The sequence below is a fragment of the Adiantum capillus-veneris genome, chromosome 21, assembly GCF_014529385.1.
Source record: "Adiantum capillus-veneris isolate H3 chromosome 21, ASM1452938v2, whole genome shotgun sequence".
In the NCBI taxonomy this organism is placed as follows: Eukaryota; Viridiplantae; Streptophyta; class Polypodiopsida; order Polypodiales; family Pteridaceae; genus Adiantum; species Adiantum capillus-veneris.
The window spans coordinates 40879749-40896744 of NC_140951.1; the positions used below are offsets into that span (position 1 = coordinate 40879749).

A 16996-nucleotide genomic window follows, 5' to 3' on the forward strand; every position below is an offset into this window, starting at 1 on the left:
CGTGCAAGAGTGACCATTTCCCTCTTGCACGTATTTGTTTTATAGATTTCTTGAATGGTCAAATTGGTTACAAACTGGCTGGCCAGTCATAAATGGCCAAAGCTCATAAAGAGCACTTGAATAATAAAATGTACATAAAATATGATATCCTTTTGCAATACCCTAGCTCGGTCAAGACTTTTCCACCTGTCACAGCAGCTGCAATAAATAATAAGATATCAATTCCATAACACATACATTGCTTAGAGCATTCCCAGTGGACCCCGTACTTCCTAAAGTAATTTTTGCTTGTATCTGCAATTAATTAATCATGTTAGAGTTATACTTTCTTATGATATACAATATTCGGACAATAATTGCTTATTATTATTTGTTACTGGCTTAAAAGGTCAAACCCTGTACATTATTGTGTGTAAAAGAAGTTTTTTTTCCTATAACCATTTGACATCCACCAGTGCTATAAGTGTGTGTGTGTGTGTGTGTGTGTGTGTGTGTGTGTGTGTGTGTGTGTGTGTGTGTGTGTGTGTGTGTGTGTGTGTGTGTGTGTGTGTGTGTGTGTTTGTTTGAATACTAGGGTTAGGATATCTACTATAACTATGTAAGGGTTTGTTCTTCTGATAAACAATCAGGACCAACTAATATAACGAGTGTGTGTGTGTGTGTGTGTGTGTGTGTGTGTGTGTGTGTGTGTGTGTGTGTGTGTGTGTGTGTGTGTGTGTGTGTGTGTGTGTGTGTGTGTGTGTGTGTGTGTGTGTGTGTGTGTGTGTGTGTGTGTGTGTGGTCCTCCCCCATCCTAGAGGAAAGGTCCACTTGGTGAAAGATAGGCCACCAAGTGGACCTATCCCCCACCAAAATCTTAATAAGTAGTGATATATCAATTCTAATTTTGGAAAATTGATTATTTTTTAGAAAATGTACAATATGTCGAATGATTCTATTTGGACAAAAACTATTTTTTTCAAACATGTTAATATAAGACGTGATAGATCAATAAATGCCAACGATGTTTTCAATGCATTGTAAATGATAGGAAGCACTTATGATACACAAACCTTTTCGGCCAGCCGTTTTGGTCTGTTACTATGTGCATGAATAAAGTTCACATCGTCACCTAGTAATACATCTTTTTTCCAGTATGTGAATGTTTCAAACTCCCCAATAATGGGACGAATCGCCTTGATAGTGGTACTTAAGTATGAAGTGATGTGGTTGTCAAAAGTGGGCTTGATATTGATAATATCAAGTGGGTAAATAGAAAAGGGGTCCTCATCTGAAAGAGGTCTACTATGGTGAGAAGATCATCCATGTATCTCCATGAGTATAGAAATGCATGTAACATGTCATTTTTCTAAAGTCTTGATAACTTTCTGATATAATCCAATTCAAACCATGCTAGATAGAGATTACACCATAAAGAGGCCCACATGCATATCCCACTGGCATTCCTTGTTTTTGATAAAAAATGTAATCTCCTAATTTAGATACACAATTATCTAATTAAAAATGGTTCAAAGTGATGAAGAATTCAAATGACCATGTAATCTCTTTATGTTTTTGTGAGAACATTATTTTTATGAGATTTTCTAGACCCTTTATAACCCATTCCGCGAAGTAGTTTAATAATATGTTCAAGTGTGTCAACCATCCATTATTGCCATCGTGTGATGTTGCCTCATAGCAAGCTTTTATATCAAATGTATAAGATGAGAGTATTTTATCTGGAATGATTATCAAAAAATCATATTGATTATGGATAATCCAGTAACATTAGTATTAACTCTAGAGAAGGTTTTTAATTTTGTATGTAAGCCTTCATAGGATTCACAAAGGCCAATGTTTACCGCTTTGAGAATAGATGCCATAATGTTAGTTAAAGGGAAAAAAATACAGTCATGGGCATTAGTTATCCATCTAAATTCCTCCTTGTGAATCTTGTAATTACCCATGAGATAAGGAAGACTAAGCTTAGAGGGTAGTAATATTTCATTCATCGAAGAGAATTGCAGAACATCCTCGATGATTTCACATTCATTTCTATGAGAAAACTGAAATTCACTAGATGAAAGTCTTTTGTAAGTTGCTAAGCGTACTAGCTTTTTACAAATAAAAATGGGTGTCTGGGAAGATTTATCCAAGCCACAAACAAATAGGTGTTCTAGTAGGAACTCGATTCTATTCCTCAGATCTGGGTCCTTAAACCAGGATAACGGATTGACCCTATGTGATGGGAATTTGTTTTCAAATGTTTCATCAATTTTTATAGAAATAATATTGTGGTGTACAACAGAATCATCTATACCCAAAATATTACATATTTTTTACCAACCAATAATCAATTTTTTTGCCACTTTAATAGGGTCTACAGGGACCATAGGAATATGGTTAAGTCCTTTCCTTAAAAAAGTCCTTTGCATGGCATGCCTGCCAATGCTATTGTCAGTAACATGCATTCCGAAGGGTTCAATATTTTTTCAAAATTTAGCAAACCTATTCAAAATCATACATGAACAGTCACAAAAGGGATTGAGAAAATACTAAATGGTTGAGAGATAAGCTTTTCTTTAAGCTTTTCGAAAGCATTGTTCTCCTTAGCAGACCACGTATACCTAACATTTTTCTTTGTTAGGTCATGTAATGGTCCCGCAATTTGTGAGAACTTTTCTATGAAGCGTCTATAGTATGCACACATACCTATAAAGCTTCTTAGTTCATGAAGATTCCTTGGTTTAGGCCATCCTTTTATTACCTCTAACTTGGATGGATCCATTTGGATTCCATCTTGAGAGATAATGTGACCTAAATATTGAATCTCTTGCAAGAAAAATTCACTTTTCTTTCGATTAACATAAAGTTTATTCTTTCTTAATACTTGAAATATTACCTGGAGGTGTTGCTTGTGTTCCTCCAATGAGTTAGAGTAGATGATAATATCATCAAAGAACACTCCAGTGAAGGTTCGATGAGGTCTGAACAGCTTCTCCATCAAGCGGTTAAATGTGGCTGGTGCATTAGTCAAGCCAAAAGGCATGACAATGTATTCGTAAAGACCAAATGTAGTACGAAATGCGGTCTTTACAATGTCTTGATCAATTATCCTTATTTGATGATAGCCACTTTTTAGGTCAATCCTACTGAAGTAGGTCGATCCTTGTAGCTTTCAAATAGGTCTTCTACCTGTGGAACGGGAAACCTATTCTTGATAGTGATCCTATTTAGTGCTCTATAGTCGACACACATACGATATGTGCCGTCTTTCTTTTGCACTAATAGCACAGGTGAGCAAAATGGAGATGAGCTAGGCCTAACCATGCCCTTCTCAATTAACTCATGCACTTGCCGCATAATCTCCTCTTGTTGAGCTTGAGAAACTCTATAAGGAGGTTTGTTAGGCGGTGAACTTCCTGGAAGAAGTTCAATTGCATGGTCGTCATTACCTTGTTTAGGAGGTAGCTCACAAGGGATGTCGTCAATAAAGACATCTTGAAACCCCTTGAGAAAATTGGATAACTCTAATTCCTTTTGGTTGCTTTTATTTTCTTTTGCTAAAGCATTAGGTTCATTTTGAGAATCTTTAACAAAAATCATGTACACGGAAATAGAGCTCTTTATTGACTTGTTGAAAGCTGGTGTATGTACAATGGGGATGGTGTTACCCATCTCCCTAGCATCTATATACATGTCCTTTTCCCTGAACTTAAAGGAGATTCTCCTTTCAGGAAATTTAACATGGGCAGCCAGACGGTCAAACCATGGTGCCCCTAGGATTACATCCTCATGCTTGAGAGGAGAGATAAAGAAGTCCTCTTTGTCCACATAGCCTTGGACATGAAGCCTCAATTTCCCGATTAAGGGAGTGACTGAAGCTTCTTGCCCCTTGAAGGCACTGTCTGCGGGTAGGATATCTCCCATCTCGTAGGATTGTATGCCTAGCTTGGTGGTTAACTCCATAGATATGAAATTGTGAGTAGAACCAGGGTCAAAGAGAATAAAAGCATCATGTTCTCTTACCTTTCCCCAAGCATGGCATAGAGGAGATCCTTTGTGGTGAGTTTGGTGAATCTCCTCCTCTTGGATTTCAACCAAAGAAGGTCTAGGAGGATCTTGGCGGTTGTTCTTTTGGGGACAAGCGCGGTACGCATGCCCTTGTTCGCCGCACTTGAAACACCGGTTATCTTTACGATAACGCTCAAGCTCTTCAGGAGAGAGTTTATTCTTTCCTTTGTAAACTCCCTTCTCTTTAGCTTTGTTGGAATTGCCCTTAGGAGACTTTTGGACATTGTCCTTCCCCTTAGGCTCATTGGAACCCTTGTTTTCCGGGGGCTTATTATTTCTTTTACCCCCCGTTTGGAAATTGATTCGCGAGGCCACCATAGTATGGTGTATTACCGCCGATATGGTACGTGGCCTTTGGGAGTTGACATACTCCGCCATTTCTTTGGTTAAGCCCGCACAAAATTGTTGCTTTTGCTCTCCAAAATCCAACTTTTTGAAGACAGTGGCCTTGAGTTGTAGGTCCCAAAACTTGTCTACATATTTGTGGATGGATTCATTGGGAGAGAGCTTTAAGCTTCGCCATTCGGTGAGTACTTTGTCTTTGGCATCGGTGGCCAAAAACTGCTTCATAATGGAAGCTCTTAAAGCCTTCCATGTTCGTGGAGCTTCACCATTGGCTCGTAGGCTAGACCACCATTGTCTGGCGGACTTTTGAAAGTGCATAGCTACATGGCGTAGCTTAGAGGACTCCGTGAAGCCCTCATCTCCAAACGCCGCATCGAATTGCTGGATAAAGGCCAAAACTTTGTCTGTAGCACCGAAGGTGCCATCATAGGTAAGGAAAGAGATGCTCTTCCCTCCCTCTTTGAATTTCTTCAGCTTGGACGACCTCTTCCATGCGGCATAGGATTTCCTATGGCCTCTTCTTTTTGATGGTTCAAAAGTTGCACCATCACTTTCTTCAGAAGATGAAGAATTGGAAGAAGGTGGAGAAGAGGGTGACCTCTTTCTCGCCTTTTTCTTGTCTTGATCTTTGTCGTCTTCACCATAGCTTTCATAAGAGGAAGAGGATGAAGAAGATGGAGAAGAGGGTGTCCTCTTTCTCGCCTTTTTCTTCTCTTGCTTTTTATCATCCCTCTTTGAATTATGGCGTGGAGAAGAGTGTGATGGTCTTCTCCGCTTTGGTGGTGATGGAGAGCGTTTAGCCCGCCGTCTTCGTGGAGCCATCTCCACCGAGGTGGCGGGAGACTCGCTTCTTTCTCGTTCCTTCGGTGGAGGCTCTTGAGTTCTCCTTTGGAAAGGAGATGCATCATCAAGAAGTAAGTTCTTGAGCCCTTCATATGGATTCTCTTCTTCTTCCCGAATCGGAGAGAGACCTCTTTTGGTAGTTTCACAAGGAGGCTTCCTAGGTGTTCTCTCGTCATGGTGATGAGCTTGGAGAATCCCGTGAGCACGGAGCTGCCGTTGCACTTCACTTTGGAGAGATGGATTGCCCATGGCTTGTTGAAGCCTAGAAACAAGATAGTTAACAAGCATTGAAGCATCATTAGTAGCTTGCTCATGAGCAAAATCAAAGTTATCAACATTAATTTCACTCTCTTTACTATTGTCAGCCATTCTAACAACTTTTAGGTGTAAACTTTTTAGGTGTACTTTGGCACTTCAAGCCCTAGTTGCTACTCCTCTTTACCCCTTTAGAAAAAGCACTCAAGCTACTGTACCCGCGGCTCGAATACCATTAATTGCAAGGAATAGAAGAGAGGGTCTTTCGACACCAAAACAGCACCGGCTCCTGTCAAGCTTCTAATAGCTCAATAGTGGTTAAGCCGTAGGCAAGCCCCGTAGGACTCCACTATTAAGACCATAGCTCTCGACGGTGATGCCCCGTTAGCTGCACAAAGGCAGGCGCACTGCAAGGCTGAAAAATCCCTATTCTACTTACTCACAGGCAATTAATAATACCAACCATTTGTAGCTAGCTTGAGGACCTCCCTTCTTGAGCAAGAAAAGAGAAACCTTGAGCTCTGATACCAATGTAACATTTAATGGCCTAAAATCTTTTGTGTAGCGGAATTTAGCATGAACATAGTGGGCATTTCATTAGAGTTGATTCCTAATGAGAATTACAAGAGTGCTTGGGTGGAGAGAGCAACAAAAAGCATAACACCTAGTTAGATAGCATCGACAATACTTTCAAAAGAGAGAGCAATTAAGCTATTGACAACAGTTGAGGACCGGATTTGCATGGAGCCGGTCCCCCCTCCAAAAGGCTTTGTATTATGGTTTCTCCCATCAAGAGAGACATTGTACAATACAATTCTTTGTGTTCCTTCAAGACTAGCTAGTGCAATGAAGATGGAAGCTTCATACACCAAGCAAAACACTTAATCAAACACAACTTGAATTATCCCCGTTCTCAGACCCAAGACCTCACACACCTTCGAAGATGGTGAGAGCTAGCAGGGTATGAGAGTAGATTGAGAGGAAAAAGAAGTATCTTACGAGAAAGAAGTACATCTCCTCACATAATCACTCATATTAGCATAGCTTAGCTTAGTAATTAGCTTGGTAGAGAAGATGAGCATGCATTGAAGCTTGGCTCTTGGTTGGATTTGCATCCACATGCCAAAAGAGTGTTGATGTAGGCTTCTATCTCACAAGCTTTGAGTAGGTGATGAGCTCTCCATTAAAGCTTGGGAGGAGATAGAGTATTTTCCCTTCACACATGGTCAAGTGTGAGAGTGTGTGTGTCAATGCCAAGCAAAAATCAGCCCCCCCCCTCTCTTGGGCGAGCCCTAGCTGCTAAATTAATCTGGCTTTTGCCTCATTGGACCTCCCCAGGTCAAGCCAATAGGGATTAAGCAGCATAAGTGATAGCCTTCTGACATGTGTCCCCCTTTCCCCTTTTGTGAGAGCTTTAGGTAATTAAATAATTAAACTAAACTCTCATTGGACCCCTTTGCCTCCTGGCCAATAGGAATCAGGCAAGCCATAGGGCTCCTGAATGCTCATTGGACCCCTTGGGAGACTGCCCAATAGTCTTCTAGGACACTTAATTCTTATTGGTTTCTTTTATTAAATGTTTTTAAATTAATTAAACTAGATTTACTCTAGCCTAATTCTCATTGGTCCACTTCAAGGGTCTTCCAATAGGAATTGGGCACACCTTGTGGGCATCTGGCCTAGGGAGCTGACATGTGTCCCTCATTCCCTTTGTGTAAAGGGAGCCTGTGTGTGTGTGTGTGGCTTTCTCTCTCATCCCCTAGCTTTGGGGCTCGCCCCCTCCCATGTAGGGATGTAGAAAGACTTTTTGGGCACACACTAAGCATCCAATTTTCCCTAAGGTTGACCTTTGGACACAACCTTTGAATTTTGGAACCTTAGCATTTTGGAAGTCTTAATGGGCTGAACCTTAGGGTCTTTTTATCCCATTGTTTCACATGGCTCTTTTGCAGATGGCCCCCCCTTTGGATCCCTATTTTCCCTCCTTTGGATCCCTACTGTGGCCGGTCTGCTAACTTAACCAATATTCTAACTTTTTCTCCCTTGGCACTTCCCCACATTAAATGATCAGTTTAATATGAGAAAATCATTTAGGAGAATTAGATATTGATTATTATGACATTAAAGTTCTAGGTATGCCAATAAAATTCAAGACATCTTGTAGAAGGTTCTATAAAATCCATAAATTTATCACAAAAAAATATATGTATGAATCTTCCTTTTGACTTATAGTTTCTAGTCATTTGTTTAAGTGAGTTAGCTTTAGTAAGGATAGTTTGAACCTGTTCCTCGTTGAAGAACTCCAAAGTTTTTGATGTATCCCCAATATCTTCAGCACCTCAGAATTGTCAAGGTTTCTTATGTGCAGTAGAAGATGAACTACCTGGTGTATGTAGAATCTTCTTCATGGGTTCTTTGCCTTTCAGCGGTCTGAGGATATTTTTGATGGTATTGGCTATGGGTGTGTCGGCAATTCTGGGTAGTAGAGGTTTTCCTGGAGAGTATAAGACTAGCCTGCGAGCAGCCTCCACCATATGTTCATGAAAATGATAGTAGACTAGAATAGCATGTCGTACTTCCAGAGGTAAAGTAGCCACCCATGCTATAAATGCATATACTTGTGCAAGTCCAGATGTGAAGGGAAAAAACTTTGGTAAATTTTGAAACACATACCATAATAAATGGTCAACCCATAGTATAGAAGCATTACAATTAGAATTAGGGTCAAGTTTTTTGCATGCACATTTGATAAAGGTTCTATATGTATTCCAGCAATTTCTAAGAAACTTATTTGTATCTTGCAACCATGCTAGCCTTGGGACAAGTGTCCCCCTTTACCCTTTGAGATAGAGGACTTGATAAATGGATACACAATTAATTTAATTAGCTAAAAGATTATTGCACACCTTTAGAGGCAAACCAATAGGTTTTAGGCACCTTATGAAGGCAACATGGAGAGGAACTTGACATGTGTCCTTGTTGCTTCTTTAGACTAGGCTTTCCTTGTGTGAGGGTGTGTGTGTTCTCTCTCTTGCCCCTACAATTAGGGCTTGCCCCCCCCATGAGTAGGGATTGTGGTTGACTTTGGGAACACCTCAAGCATCTTAGTCATGGAGCACCTTACTCATAAAGAACGACAAGCACCTGGAGCACCTTAGTCAGCAAGCACGACAAGCACCTCAAGCTTGGGCCGGGTTCCCACCTCAAACATAGCCCTAGCTTGCCTAAGGTCTAAGGACTTTTAACACTAATATTTGGAGGTCTTTAATGAAGCTAACCCAAAGGTCTTTAAGCTCCATTATCTAGCCTTGCTCTTTGAGATACCATCTCTCCTTTGGACCCCTTTAACCTTGGCCCCTTGCTGAGATAGATCCATAAGCACATGTCTACATTCTAACCCTTGTTCCCGTTTATTCTCCCACATTAAATGATCAGTTTAATATGAGAAAATCATTTGGGTTGGTTAGATATTAGATTTTATTACACACACACACACACACACAAAGAGTTCACTTTAGGTAATGTGGCGAATGAGCAGGGTAGAGCTTCAGACATGGAGTGTTGGCTACTTCTCAACATAGTTTGTGTTATCGTCTTCACAAACATTATTCTCATTTTGCAATGCAATGTCGCCCAGGCTCGCCCTCTTCTTGACTCTATACTTTGTGAATCCCTCTCTTGAAAAGCCTACAACACCTACGACAAATGGCCCAATATTTCCCTTGCACAACATGTCAAATTGTTTATCATACCTCCAAAATAGTGATTGTTGTGAGGAGATGGCAAGGATGAAGCAAAAGATCAAGGTCATCTCGAAGCTTACTGTCAATTCTCCCAAACACACATGCCTTGATGGAAGCCGAGGGCTTCTTATCAGTACTAGGGACTATAGCCATTAGTTGATTTCCGACAAGAAGCAAATGATCGATTCCCTTGACAGTAGAGTGGTCACTTACAATAGTCCCTTCATGGTGTTGCCTCATATGGGCTTTCTCTTTGTATTGTTCTATTATGGAAGGGTGTGAGCATTGCTGACTTAATTAGCATGGGGACTCATGGAAGATCCTTCAAAGGAAGAGGTGGAGTGGTCCATGATTATGGCATTGGCTTGAGACTGGTTGTGCCTATGATAGAATCATAGGGCAATGCCAAGATTCTTAATCTTATAGAGGTAGATGAAGAGCTTGATGCTGCTAAAGTGCCATTGGGAGTTTTGGGAGTATTGCCATGACAACAAGTTAACCATTCACAACACAAAATATTATTTTGGTATGTCTTTTGGGTAACATTCCATATTAATAGCTTTTAGCTTTGAAGTGATTTTTTTGTTTTTTCAAAATTCGCAATTATGAGTGATTGTATTAGAATGACACCAAGAAATATAAAAACAACCTCAAGATCATGTTGAACCTTGAGGGGCAAGTGGTTACATCAGAGCCTAGTTAGAAGTACCTACTACCAAAAGTCCAGTCCTTTACACAGCAAGGCTCGAATGGATGGTGGGAGTCGCCCTTAGCCAATCATCCAAGTTTTTCCTTTTACCTATCACAACTATAAATCCTTACTTTCTTGTACAATCTCTAAGAATCTAGCCACAGAGAGGTCGCTATCAAAGACACGGAAGTTTCCTGGACTTCCATATCTTACTAAAGAAACAAAAGCTGGCAATCTGAGTACAGGTTAGAAGTGCGGGACTTTGAAACTATTTCCCACCAAGGCACAGATCCTTCTTGAAAAACCCTATCCTCCACGATCTTTGTATCCATTTGCACACCTTCCATGCCAAGACTCTAATAGCCGGGCATTCCATGAAAAAGTGGGTGAGGTCTTTGCTAGCCAATCTACACCTCTACAGCTATCAAACCCGATACTACGTGCCTGAATGTTGACACCTATCGGCAAAGCCCCCCATAGCACCTTACATAGAAATACCTTCATAAAATAAGGCTATTGTGGATTCCAAATGTTCTTCATGACCTCAACCCATCAAGCTTCCGACCATTTTTTCTTTCATTGTCTATTCAAAGAGGTGACCCAATCAATCTCGTGCATCAATGCTTGGTAGATGCCCTTGGTATGAGGCTTCAAGAAATGGCTACTCATGGCCCATTTTCAAGATTTCCACTCAAAAGTGGTTTCCCAAATTGGCGTCAAAGTGTTATACAGGCCTTCAACAACTCTGTTGATAAGAAGCTTCTCAGTGCCATTGAGCTGAAACTAGGCAGCCAACTAGTTGGAGGATTTCCAACACTTGTTGTTTCCATCCCGAAAGTGGATAAACGGTTGGAGTCCTTTGTTGTTTATCCTTCTGGAAATTTCTCTTCAATAAGGATTTAGAATTACACTAGCAGCTTTAGAAAGCCAAGGGGACCAGTGAGAGATGGAGTTTTGGAAGTATCTAGTTAACTCACCACATTCCAGTACCCATGTTGCTTCTCCCGGGATGCCACCACCTTGGGGCTAATAGCTTTTCATGCACCTCGACACCTTTCCACTGGCCACCTTTAGAGCAAATTTTTTATGTGCTATCATATCCTTAGTCATGATAGCTCAGGCTTGGTCTTGTTTTTCAATTGAGACCATAAACTTGGCACACAATGCCTCAGCATGAACAATGGGGTTGAAAATTTCGAGGCCACCTTTGTAAAGAATGAGGATGCAAGAGAGCTAGAGAAGACAAGCACAAAATACACAGAGATGGAAAGCTTCTTCTTCTTCGCACAGAAAAGAGAGTACAAATGACTAAGTGCTAAAACTGAAAAGTAGCACATATGTACATGCGGTTACTAAGTGTGAACTTGCTAGAAGCGTACTAGGCTGGCACTATAAGTGTAGTCTAGCTGTAGAATCACTGGCAGAGATCCTCCGTGTCGGTCACCTAACGCGCCAGTGAGTAAATGTCGTAAGCGGCCAAGACCCGTAGTGGATGCCAGCTTAAGATGTAGAGCTCGACATCTCAACACTCCCCCTCGAGCTCTGCGTGTCGCAGAGTCCAAGCATAGGCCGGAAATGTCGAAGCTTCTCAGCTCCGAGGGCCTTGGTAAAGATATCCGCTCTCTACTCCTCTGTGCTGACGTAGACCAAGTCGATGTCGCCCGCCAACACTCGCTCTCGAACGTAGTGGTAATGGACCTCTATGTGCTTGGTCCTGGCATGGAACACTGGGTTCCTAGCCAACTGCATGCTGCTGAGGTTTTCACAATGGATGACAATCTGATGGTCCACCTGCACTCCCAAGTCCTCAAGTAATGTGCGTAGCCAAGCTACCTCACACGCCGCAACTGCTGCACCTCTGTACTCGGCCTCTGTGCTCGATAAAGCAACCGTAGGCTGCTTTTTGCTGCTCCAAGTAACAGCAGCACTCCCAAAAGAGAACATGAAGCCACTCGTAGATCTCCTATCAACAATGCTACCTGCCCAATCTGCATCTGTATACCCATACAATGCTAATGGCACATTTTCTGCAAAGAACAATGCGTAGTCAAGAGTCCCTTGCACATACCGAAGTGTGCGTCGTACTCCATACAAATGTGGCTTCCTCGGAAGCTGCATGAACTGACTCTCCAAGCCTACTGTGTAGCTCAAGTCTGGCCTCGTTATAGTCAAGTAGATTAGACTACCCACAATCTTCCTGTACATCTTGACATCCTCAACAACATCACCCTTCTCTGCACTCAGCTTTGCATTCACATCCAAGGGAATAGAAATTGGCTTACAATCAGCCATACCATACTTTGACAACATGTCCAAAGCATACTGTCTCTGTGACAGCCATACACCCTCTGGAGTCCTGATCACCTCAATGCCAAGAAAGTAGCGCAACTCGCCCAAATCTTTCATTTCAAACTCCTGTTTGAGAAGACCCTTCACATGGTCAATCTCCATAGCATTGTCACCCACAATAATAAGATCATCTACATATATGGTAATGACCACAATCCCCACATCACTCTCACATACATAGAGTGAATGATCAGCATGAGCTCTCCTAAACCCAATACTGACAAGATACTTGGCAATCCTGTCATACCATGCTCTAGAGCCCTGCTTCAAACCATACAAAGCTTTGAGAAGTCTGCATACATAATCTAGGTAACATGGATCGACATAACCAGGTGGCTGATCCATATACACTTCCTCTTGCAACTCACCATTCAAGAAGGCATTCTTTACATCCATTTGATGCATAATCCATCCTCTAGATGCAGCCACTGCTATGATAGCTCTCACAGTCGTCATCTTTGCCATTGGAGCAAAGGTCTCCTCATAGTCTATGCCATACGTCTGTGCATAACCCTTTGCGGCCAGCCTTGCCATGTGACGCTCAATGTTACCATCAGCCTTATGCTTGGTTTTATACACCCATTTACAGCCAATAGCTTTCTTGCCACTTGGCAATGGCACCAACTCCCATGTGTCGTTTGCTTCCAATGCAGCCATCTCTTCATTCATTGCATCATCCCAATGTAAATTTCCAACTGCATCCTCAAAACATGTGGGCTCCACATCCTGTATCACCTTAGCCATGTAGGCTTGGTGATGCGCTAGATACCCATCATAAGTCAATTTCTGAACTGGATTTCTGACTCTGTTAGATCTACGCGGTCCTGGGTCACTCCTTTGCCCTCTAGCATCTTCTTGTACTTTCCTTACACCAGGTGTCCCGACAGCCGGAATTCCAAATTCCTCATCAAGACATTGTTTAGAACCATCTGAATCCATGTCTACATGTGAAAACCCTAATGATGCATCATCCATAAAGGGAGGTTCATCTACCTTTTCCTTTCCTTTTCGTGATACATTCCCTGTACCTGCTGATGGAGTAACCTGCGTACGTAGTCTACCATTCCATGGCTTCTCAACAGAGCCACGAGAAGAGGACTCTTGTGGTCCACTCAAAACCTATGACTGTGGCCTCACATTTTGTACAACCACATCATCTTTTACATCAGCCCCAATAGTGCCATGTGCATTACTGTACCAGCTACTCATCTCATCAAAGACTACATCTCTGCTCACTCGTCATTCTCGTGTAGTAGGATTGTAGCACCTGTACCCCTTTTGTTCAAGGGAATATCCCACAACAATACATTTCTCTGCTTTAGGATCCAATTTCCTATGCAACTCATCCGGTACATGCACGTAAGCTATGCAGCCAAACAATTTCAAGTGTGCCAAATCAGGCTTTGTACCTGTAAACTTTTCCTCGGGCATTACATCATGCACCGCAGCTGTAGGTGTCCTGTTCATAATGTACACAGTTGTATTTACAGCTTCAGCCCAGAAATGATGAGGCATGTTCTTTCTCATTCATCAATGCACGTGCAACCTCTGCAATGTGCCTGTTTTTCCTTTCTGCGGCCCCATTCTGTTGTGGAGTATATCTGCATGTAAATTGCCTGCGTATACCATGCATTCGCAAAAAATCTGAAAAATCGTTAGAGAAGTACTCTCCCCCTCCATCTGACCTCAATGTCTTGATTTGCATATCTGTCTCCTTCTCAATCATGACTTTGAAGTCCTGAAAGTGACCAAACACTTCACTTTTGTTACGCATGAAGTAGACCCATACTTTCCTTGTATGGTCATCAATGAAAGAGACATAATACTTGCAACCATGTATACTTGCAGTATCGGTTGGACCCCAAACATCTGTGTGCACCACCTCAAGTGGCTTTTTACATACATTGCGCTCATGTAGAAATGAGCCCTTTGACTGTTTTCCAAACTGGCATGCTGTACACACTTTATGCATACCATCCACCTTGAATTTGGGCAAACCTTTTACAATTTGTTTTGATTCCATGCTACGCAATCTCTGCTCATTGACATGGCCAATGCGTTTGTGCCAAATGTCAACATCAGCCACAACACCTGTGCCCTGTGCAAATAATGCATATTTTACCTCAGGCATGTCTACATTCAGCGTAAACATTCTACCCACACATTTGCCCTCTGTGATCAGCTTACATCCATTCTGGAAATCTTCTACATAACAGCCATTTGGATTGAAGCGAACCTGCAAACCCTGCTCAACCATTTGTCCAACAAAAACAAGATTCTTTGTAATGTTTGGGACATGAAGTACATCTGCTAAGTAATTTGATTTGCCACTCTTCGTATTTAGAGGTATGTCCCCTACATGAGCAATGGGGTGAGCTGTGTCATCTCCTGTTTGCACATAGCCTAACACATCTGGTTTGCGCATATCTCTAAACCACTCTCCACGAGACGTCATGTGATTAGAGGCACCTGAATCCACATACCAAACATCATCTTGGGTGGAATTCTCTGCAGTCATTGTATTCATTACATGCTGCATAACAAACATGCGCTCGTTTTTGATGTCATCTGCATCTCTGCTAGTAGATGCATAGTTGCCCTGTTCTCTCTTTCCACTTGCTTTTCCCTTTGGACAGTCATGTGACATGTGACCTCTTTCACCACAAGTCCAACATTCTCTGTTATCTGCAGTATGTTGCTGCCTGCTTGATCTTGCACCACGACCTCTTTGACTCCCCCTGCCTTGAGACTGGTTTCCCCTGCCACCTGTATTGTTTTGATTTGATTGACCTTCTTGAAATTGGCCCCTGCAACCACTTGGGCCTCGACCACGGCCCCTACCTCCACCTCTGTTGGAGTTAGAATAGAAGACGTGTTCAGAATTATTTCTGCCATGAGAAGAAGATGTGTCAATGTTCTTCTCCTCAAGAATAAGCATAGAAATCAAATCTTGGAGCACGGGGATGTTGTCTCTTGTATTCATGTCGTCTCTTGTATTCATGGAAGACCTGAAATGTACATACTCATCTCCTAGGCCATCCAAGCATGCACGGACAATGTCATCGTCTTCCACTGAGACTTTAATAGATCCAAGAGCCTCAATGATACTCTTGATCTTCAAAGCATAATCATTGATGGAGAGGTTGTTCCTCTTAACCTGATTTAGCTCCGACTTTAGTTGAAGCTTCCTGGCCTTGGTGTTCACCTCGAACACTCTGCCTAAGTTTTTCCATGCAATGGCGGGGGTTTCAGCATCGTGTAGATAGCCCATCATGCCATCTGTGATGCTCATAGAAAGCCAGTACATCACTTTGCTCTGGCCTTGTTGCCAGTCTCTCAAAGCTTTTCTTTGTTTTGCTGTAGCATTTGCCTCGGGAATCTCTGGTTCCTTCTCATTGTCTCCTTCTACATAGTCCCAATAACCTTTTCCTTTTAGGAAATTTGTTATTCTGAACTTCCATGCAGGGTAGTTATTTTTCTCAAGCTTCTCAGTGACAATCTGACTGAAACCGTCATACATCTTGAAGCAGTAAGACAAAATAGCTGCAATCTGCAAAAACCTGCAAATCTGCTGAACCTGCTATCGTGGTACCTGTAACGCTTTCTACACTCAACAAGTGTCCACAATCAAGCGTACATACAACCACTGTACTTGTACAGTAAATCTCTGTGTACTGCTCTTGATCTCTTAAGCCTCTCTTGCCTGCACTAGGCTCTGATACCATGTAAAGAATGAGGATGCAAGAGAGCTAGAGAAGACAAGCACAAAATACACAGAGATGGAAAGCTTCTTCTTCTTCGCACAGAAAAGAGACTACAAATGACTAAGTGCTAAAACTGAAAAGTAGCACATATGTACATGCGGTCATTAAGTGTGAACTCGCTAGAAGCGTACTAGGCTGGCACTATAAGTGTAGTCTAGCTGTAGAATCACTGGCAGAGATCCTCCGTGTCGGTCACCTAATGCGCCAGTGAGTAAATGTCGTAAGCGGCCAAGACCCGTAGTGGATGCCAGCTCAAGATGTAGAGCTCGACATCTCAACAACCTTGAACCATTGATCGAGCAATAACTTCCCACTTTGCCCATTGCGATGGCGATAAGTCTTTAGTGTTGTTCCTCCATAAGAATCCAAAAACTCCTTCTAGCTACATTTGGCAATTTTGGGGAGCAGACTAGTGAAGGCAATATTGATCACTTTGACCCAACTTGGGAAGGGAATCAGCACGAACTCCCCCCTTCTTATTTTTCTATGGATCTCCTCCATAATTGACTGCCTACACCCAGAGTGTGTATAAGTCGAGAAAGGCAAGGCCCAAAGCCCAGTGATAACGTATCAGCTATTGAAGCGCTTTATACTACATGTAGATCTTGCACACAAAAATCACAACATAACATTGACAAATCTTGATCTCAAGATTTGATGTGTGTGTGTGTGGGGGGGGGGGGGGGGGGGTGTGTGTGTGTGTGTGTGTGTGTGTGTGTGTGTGTGAGAGAGAGAGAGAGAGAGGGAGAGAGAGAGAGAGAATTGTCATCTTCTTGGAATGATTACAAGGACTACAATCCACCCTCTCCACTCGTGTGCATATGCCCAATCACACACGTATGAATATTGGTTTGGAGGGGGGGGAGGGGGGGACGACCCAATGGCCATGCTTTTCTTAGCCACAGCAATGTGCAAGTCACACACTCGTTCCTACTAATGGAAGCACCCCAAAA

At 42.2% G+C, this 16996-nt stretch overlaps 1 pseudogene; it reads left to right on the forward strand.

Moving 5' to 3' along the window:
• The first annotated feature begins 9049 nt into the window (after positions 1–9049).
• Positions 9050–9727, forward strand: LOC147430836 (L-gulonolactone oxidase 3-like; annotated as a pseudogene).
• Positions 9728–16996: the final 7269 nt, after the last annotated feature.